Consider the following 8,615-nt stretch of genomic DNA (forward strand, 5'->3'; position numbering starts at 1 on the left):
TATTTTGACAAATAATATATGAAGACTTTTAAAATACTGTGTGCAGAATTTTTAATTTTCTGGCACAGAATACTCTCAGGAGTATAATAGACAAAGCCACCATATCACCTCTAGCCGAACACTTTTCACAAAGCGATCACTCCATATCTGATCTTTCAAAACTCATTCTCAAAGGAAACCTGCACAACACCTTCGAATGATGAGCCTGGGAATTTAAATTTATAATGCTGCTAGAAGCTAAAGACCGTGAATTTAATAGGGATATTAATTTCATGGCTTGTTACAACAATTTGGAACAGCACCTCCTTCTAACTCTTAATGGCCTACTTCAAACTCCTTTTACATAACAGTCTAACCTTTATTGCCCACTTCATTTAAAGTGGCCTCCTAAGACATGCATTACCTTTATGCTTAATAATAATGGTCCCAACTTGTACTTAGATTAGACACTCTGATTTTTTTCTTTCCCTTGACTCATTAGCTCGAAAGCTTGTACCATCCATCAACAGAAATTGGTCCAGTAAAAGATATGACTTCATCCACTTGGTCTCTCTCATATCTTGGGGCAACATGGCTACAACAAGGCTGTAAACATAAATTAAATTAAAAGTTGACAATGTCTCTTTTAACATACAAGCTCAAAATGCCCAAATACAATTGTGGGAATTGTTGCTATAGTGTAAATTTCCCATTTGCGGGATGGAAAAATTCTCTCAGTCAGTGCAGTAAACACATTCTTTTGTGTCCCCAAGCAAACACACTTGCAGCTTATGTGAATGTGCAAATTGATGCTCAGAGTGACGTCAATATACGAGTATATAAACTGCACTGAGGTATTTATGATCTCCCTCATGCTTCCAGGGATACTAGCGCCACCTACACATTCAAACATGCTGTCTTATATCCTAAGCAGTTGTCTATTTCAAGACCGCGAGCCCTAGATCTGGAATCCACATCTTGGTTTGTAGCTAAAGAATGACACATAACGTACTGTGCTGGGCTCAGAATCATAGAATCACAGAATATCAGGGTTGAAAGGGACCTCAGGAGGTCATCTAGTCCAACCCCCTGCTCAAAGCAGGACCAATCCCCAACTAAATCATCCCAGCCAAGGCTTTGTCAAGCCTGACCTTAAAAATCTCTAAGGAAGGAGATTTCACCACCTCCCTGGGTAACCCATTCCAGTGCTTCACCAGCCTCCTAGTGGAAAAGTTTTTCCTAATATCCAACCTAAACCTCCCCCACTGTAACTTGAGACCATTACTCTGCTACCACTGAGAACAGTCTAGATCCATCCTCTTTGGAACCCACTTTCAGGTAGCTGAAAGTAGCTATCAAATTCCCCCTCATTCTTCTCTTTTGCAGACTTAACAATCCTAGTTCCCTCAGCCTCTCCTCATAAGTCATGTGCTTCAGCCCCCTAATAATTTTTATTGCCCTCCACTGGAATCTTTCCAATTTTTCCACATCCTTCTTGTAGTGTGGGGCCCAAAACTGGACACAGTACTCCAGATGAGGCCTCACCAATGTCGAATAGAGGGGAACGATCACGTCCCTCGATGTGCTGGCAATGCTCCTACTTGTACAGCCCCAAATGCCATTAGCCTTCTGGGCACACAGTTGACTCATATTTAGCTTCTCGTCCATTGTAACCCCTAGGTCCTTTTCTGCAGAACTGCTGCCTAGCCATTCAGTCCCTAGTCTGTAGCAGTGCATGGGATTCTTCCGTCCTAAGTGCAGGACTCTGCACTTGTCCTTGTTGAACCTCATCAGATTTCTTTTGGCCCAATCCTCTAATTTCTCTAGGTCCCTGTACCCTCCAGCATATCAAGCACTCCTCCCAGTTTAGTGTCATGTGCAAACTTGCTGAGGGTGCAATCCACGCCATCCTCCAGATCATTAATGAAGATATTGAACAAAACCGGCCCCAGGACCGACCCTTGGGGCACTCCGCTTGAAACTGGCTGCCAACTGGACATGGAGCCATTGATCACTACCTGTTGAGCCTGACGATCTAGCCAGCTTTCTATACACCTTATAGTCCATTCATCCAGCCCATATTTCTTTAACGTGCTGGCAAGAATACTGTGAAAGACCGTATCAAAAGCTTTGCTAAAGTCAAGGAATAACACATCCACTGCTTTCCCCTCATCCACAGAGCCAGTTATCTCGTCATAGAAGGCAATTAGGTTAGTCAGGCATGACTTGCCCTTGGTGAATCCATGCTGACTGTTCCTGATCACTTTCCTCTCCTCTAAGTGCTTCAGAATTGATTCCTTTGGGACCTGCTCCATGATTTTTCCAGGGACAGAGGTGAGGCTGACTGGTCTGTAGTTCCCTGGATCCTCCTTCTTCCCTTTTTAAAAGATGGGCACTACATTAGCCTTTTTCCAATCATCCAGGACCTCCCCAAATCACCAGGAGTTTTCAAAGATAATGTTTGGGAGACTGTGTGCTGACCAGGTGTGTGCTGAGCCTAGCGGCCTGCTAGGCATGGCTGAGAGCTTCTTAACGAGGCTTTGATCCCTAAGCCCTTTAGCACCCATCAACCCTTAACCAGGGGGCAAGGCTACTCAGGAAGACCAGGACATTAAAAAGCCCACTCCTAATTGACCAGAGGAGCTAGCGACCAGGAGCAGCTAACAGGGGAGTTTTACAAGAGAGTTGTGAGGGGAATGTGTGTGTGTGGGGGAGGCGGGGGGGGAAGTGCTAGATACATTTAACATTCTTTAAACTTAAAGCCAAACACCACCTTTTAAATACAAAACAACAACAAAGGAAGGAGCTTCAGGAATAAAAAGAGAATGCAGGCAGAAGTCCAGCAACAGAGTGGGGGCTATCCAATTTATTGCACCCAATGCAGCATGTACGATTACCTGCCCTATGGGCAGGTAGCATATGTGTACATTCGGTGCAAGGAGCTCCTGGCTCTCAGAGACCGTGTACGGGCTTTGGAGACCAGAGTGCCTGAACTGGAGGAGTTAAGGGAGATGGAGAGGTACATAGATGAGACTTTCTGGGACACTGTAGAACAGTCCCACCCCTGGTCTGACAGCCTCTGTGCTGTTGAGGAGGATGAAAGTCTCAGGGAAGGAGAACATCCAACTGGAGCAGAGGAAAATGATCCCATAGTTGGGACCCTCCTTCCAGATGATGATGTGACTTGCCTGCCTGGTGTGAAGGTTGCGGATCTCTCAAGACATCTAGATAGACTTTTGTGTAGTGCTGGGAGGAGCCCGTGCTGATATGTAGGAGAGAGGTCCTGGAGGCCTCTTCCTAATAACTGGAATTCCCTCCCCTGCAGAGGTATCCTCAGTGCGAGAGGATACCACAACATCATCTGGAAGGAGGGTCCCAACTATGGGATCATTTTCCTCTGCTCCAGTTGGATGTTCTCCTTCCCTGAGACTTTCATCCTCCTCAACAGCACAGAGGCTGTCAGACCAGGGGTGGGACTGTTCTACAGTGTCCCAGAAAGTCTCATCTATGTACCTCTCCATCTCCCTTAACTCCTCCAGTTCAGGCACTCTGGTCGCCAAAGCCTGTACATGGTCTCTGAGCGCCAGGAGCTCCATGCACCAAATGCACACATACGCCATATGCCTGTACATGCTGCATTGGGTGCAATAAACTGGATAGCCCCCACTCTGTTGCTTGAATTCTGCCTGCATTGTCGTTTTACTCCTGCAGCTTGTTCCATTCTTGAAGTTTTGTTTTTATCAGGGTGTGTTTTTGGCCTTAAGTTTAAAGAATGTGAAGTATATCTAGCTCCCTCCCCAGTCACATTCCCCTCAGAATTCTCTCGCAAAACTCCCCTGTTAGCTGCTCCTGGTCGATAGCTCCTCTGGTCACTTAGGAGTGGGCTTTTTAAAGCCCTGGTCTTCCTGAGTAGCCCTGCCCCCTAGTTAAGGGTTGATGGGTACTAAAGGGCTTAGGGATTAAATCCTCATTAAGAAGTTCTCAGCCTTGCTTAGCACGCCGCTAGGCTCAGCACACACACAGTCAGCAAACAGTCCCCCAAACAAACAGATCACACGGTATATTTCAGTTAAGCAGGAAGCACGCCACAAACACAAACAAACACACTATAGACAACAAACTTAGCCCAAGGGTCACATAATTGCTTCTCCTTCACCTGGAGAACTCCCTTGCCAAACACCTCTGTTAGCTGCTCCTGTTCGCTAGCTCCTCTGGTTGCTGAGGAATGGTCTTTTTAAAGCCCTGGTCTTCCTGAGTAAGTTGATTAACTACAAAAAGATAGATTTTAAGTGACTACAAGTAATGAGGCATAAAAATCAGAATTGGTTATAAAAATATAAAAGTAAAACGCAACTAATGCCTAACTTAACAAGAGGAGTGAATTCAAAGCAAAGTTTCTCTCACCTCATGTACCAACTGGCTGAATTCTTTTCAGTCAGGATCCCTCCCCCAGTCCAGTGCTGCTTCCTTTGTTCTTCAAGTGTTGTTGATGCCATGGGTAGAGAGAAAGGGAGAGATGACCTGGGACATCTGCACTCCCTTCTTATAGTTCTTTCTCTCCTTTGAGAATTAGCTCCAGCTGAGGTTCAGGAGATAGAAAGCCTGTGTGGATGGGAACCCCATGCTGTTTCTTTCTCAAGATGTAGATTTTTTTGCCATTCCCTCTTTCCTGCCAAAGAATGGCCATTTAACCAGGTGATGGTCCATTTGAGGTTGTTGACACATGGCTGAGGTGTTGGCTAGCCTTTTGTCTCTCAGGAACTGGTTTGTGATTGCTCTCCAGACTTGGAACATGTCTTAGTAATATCATACAGTAGTATTTTATATCTTTACATACAATGTTGCCACACACACATTATCAGGACAATAATGATCAGCAAATTATGGGTTTTTAAATGATACCTCAAAAGGCATACTTTGTACGAAATTTATATTAGTCCTGTAAAAGAGGTGAACATAGGGTCACAATCTCATTTACGTCCAGTGCTGGTTCACATAGAGGATAACAACCTGCTACAACTAGTGGTCATGCCATTAGCTCTAGAAGCAGTAGAGAAAAGCAGTACAGAAGGGATGAAAATCTGGTATAGGCAGAAGGCTACAATCAGAGTGCTGGGTAGGTGATAAGAATAGTGTAACTACACCAAAATCAAATGAAAATTAAGAAATTTGTACTAGCTGGACAAAACTACAGGTGGGTATTTACAAAATCTCACCTACTGTATCCCAGCGTGAAAACCAGAGAAAGAGTTCCAAAAGAAAAGCTGTGTTAGTAAGTGTGATGGAAAGTTTAATCTGTATTATAATGTATGATCACTAGGTGGCACTGTGTGACACATACTGGAGCACATCTTTATCCTTGTAGTAAAACAGGATGTGGACTGTCTCCAATTATGAAACTGTAGTTGGTTGCTTCTTGCTGGGATCCATTTGGCCTCTGTCTGTGACTACACTGACAGTAAGAACACCCTGAAAGCACTGTGTCCCTTTCTGTCCTCATGAATGGACACAGCAAATGTGGGGAGAAGAGGAAATGCAGGAATGAAATTCTTGCATGTGTCAAAAGTACTGAGCACCCCTAGAGATCACATTCATTGCTGATCAATAATGTTTTGTTAAGATGTTATTTAGTAAAAGTGCTAGTGCCGGAAAATTATTCTATTACCTGCCAGGAATAATAAAGCCCCATTTGTGTTGGGAGGTTCAGTCTTTTGTTATTGTAAAACAAACACCGGAGTGCTGGTGTTACCTTCACTACAGTCTCACATTAGAAGTTTAAATGGTGACAAAGAAAGTTCCAGTGTGATTAGGTCAACAGGAAACAGCTGTCCCAGACTACTGGCCATGTTACAGAAAACTGTAGTGGTTTTAGCTATATAGAAAATGGAAGTGGCCTTTGTGTTGAATTTAGTCTGTCCTTAAAGGGAGCTGAAAAAAGTGTGTGTGTGTCGGGGGGGTGGGGAGGGGTGGGGGGAGGGTCGGCAGGCCTGGCGACAGCAATTCCGGGCCCCAGGGCAGAACAGTCAATGGGCCCCCAGCCCACGCGGACATTTGGACAGTGCTGCACCTGCACTGCCTGGTGCCCAGCGAGCTTCCGGTTGTGCTGCTGGGCACGCTCTTCCAGCACGACCAGGGCCTCCACATGCTTGCCCGGCTACCTTTGCCACCGCCGGTACCACCCCGCGTGAGCCCAGGAGCCCTGTCAGAGGCAACTAGTGGGAGGGACACAAAGGGGGGCACCAGCTAAGGGGGGGAACATGTGACAACCCCATGTGACCCCTCCCCACCCCGCTCCCATCCCAGGCCCCTGCGCTCTCCCTGTCACCTCTTCCCGATCCCATGTTACCTGGGCGGGGGGCTCTGTCCTCCTGCTGCGCCAGCCCGGCTCCCCCTGCCTGTTCGTCTGCTCTTCTGGCAGCCAGGCTCCGGAGCCACCCCCGGATACTGCCCGGTGCAGCACAGCAGCTGCCTGGGAGAGCGCCTGGTGGCGGCAGCAGCAGGCCACCCCTCCAGGCTCAGCTTCTGGTGACAGTGGCTGAGCGAGCCGGAGCCCCGCCGCCCTCCCTGGCATGCTCAGAGTCGGTTCCTGTCCCCAGAAGCTGAGGCTGGGCAAGGCAGGGAGCGGCGACAGCGGCGGGGGGCTCCGGCTCGCTTGGCCACTGACCCTGGGCAGCATGGTTGGAAGAGGAGAGGCTCTGGCCCTGCCTCTTCCTCCCCCCAGCCGGGGCTGGTTGGTGGGTTGAGTGCTCCAAGCAGGAGTCTGGGGAAGGCGGGTGGCTGACCCTTCTCCCGACGTCACCTCTGAGCCCTGCAGCCCGCTGGGTGATTTAAAAGGGCCCGGGACCCTGGGAAATTGTCCCCTTTTACCCACCCAGTCGGCGGGCCTAGGGGTCAGTCATAACCCTGAGCCGAAGTAAATTTTCATGCACTTCATACTAACAATTCACAGTTTCTTCTATACATATATTACATACACATGTTCAGTTTTTAGCCCATGTAGTTTTTATTCTTATTATTGTGTTTAAATGAGGCAACAGGCCTCACACAAACTATTAAGTGAGTGCATCCTGTGTGTTTAGGGGATAAGTCTGAGACGGTGCATTGAGACTCAGTGGGGTTGGAGGTGCAGTGAGAGTCAGTGGGGTTGGGGGTGTGTGATAAATGAAGGGAGGGGGGGTAGCTCCCTTTTATGGACTCCCAGCCAGCCAGTCAGCTATAAAACCCCTGTTAGTAGCTGTTCTCTACTTGCTTTACCTGTAAAGGGTTAACAAGCCCCCAGGTAAAAGGAAAGGAGTGGGCACCTGACCAAAAGAGCCAATGGGAGGGCTAAAACTTTTTAAAATGGGGGAAAAAACCTTCCCTTTGTCTGTGTGTTGTGGTTCTTTGAAGAGGGAGAGCAGAGACACAGAGCAGCAATGCTGTAAGCAGCTTTAAAACCAGGTATGAAAAAGCATCAATTCATACCTCAAATCTACTGATCTGAAACCGAGATATGTAAGTAAATCAGAAATGTCTAGAAAGATGTGATTAGGGTTATTTCTTTCATTTTGTAAGGCTTGTGGACTCCTCTGTGCTAACCCCAGATGCTTTTGTTTTGCTTGTAACCTTTAAGCTGTCTTGATGCTTAATTTTTGTAATTGTTTCTTTTAAAATCTAGCAAAAAGCCTAAATTCCAAATGTATTCCCTTTCTTTTTGGGTTTAATAAAATTGACCTTTTTAGAGAACAGGATTGGATTTTCGTGTCCCTAAAAGGTTTGTGCATATGTTGTTTAATTAGCTGGTGGCAACAGCTGATTTCCTTTATTTTTTTCTCAGCTCTTCCCAGGAAGGGAAGGGCTTGAGGGTATCCCACAGGAAGGAATTCCCAAGTGTTCCTTCCTGGGCTCTCAAGAGGGGTGGGGTTTTTTTTGTTTTTTTTTGTTTTTTTTGCAGTTGGGTGGTGGCAGCATCCAAGGTCAGAGAAAAACTGTGACCTTGAGAGTTTAATACCAGCCTGGAGTGGCCAGTATTAATGTTTAAAATCCTTGTGGGCCCCCACCTTCTGCACTCGAAGTGCCAGAGTGGGGAATCAGCCCTGATATGGTGGCAGAGCAGTGGGATCATTTTGAACCAGAAGCACAGACCTCAGGATTTTAAAAGGACACATTTTTCCTTTTAGCTGCTTGAAAGCCAGGGAGGTTTTTTTTCTTTCTTTTCTTTTCTTTTCTTTGCTGTCTGAGGGGGAACAGGCATGCAAAGGGTTTGGCCTGCAAAGCCAGGGAGTCCAACAAGCAGTTTATTTTTTTCCTCTAGCTTCCTGGCAACGTAAAAGCTAGGCTAGAGTAGGGCACTTTACTTTCGGTGCCTGACCTGTGCATGAGGTTGAGGTCAGGCACCGAAAACTTAGAAAAACCAGTCTTCCCAAAGTGGCGCGCCCCGGAGAAGACAGACCCAGAAAAAGCCCAGACATCCAGCTCCATGATGGAAATGAAGGGAGCAGATGGGGGAATGGGGACTTCCCAGGAGGGAAGGATCAGCACTCCCCCATCCGAGATCCTGGTGACAGGATGGAGGGATGTCCTTAGCTCATGCCGAGTTCTAACTGAGGCAGAAAGGAATTTTGTCCTAGAGATGAAGCGTTTGGAAGCGGAGGACA

The sequence above is a fragment of the Emys orbicularis genome, chromosome 1 (genome assembly GCF_028017835.1).
Source record: "Emys orbicularis isolate rEmyOrb1 chromosome 1, rEmyOrb1.hap1, whole genome shotgun sequence".
NCBI classification, from domain to species: Eukaryota; Metazoa; Chordata; order Testudines; family Emydidae; genus Emys; species Emys orbicularis.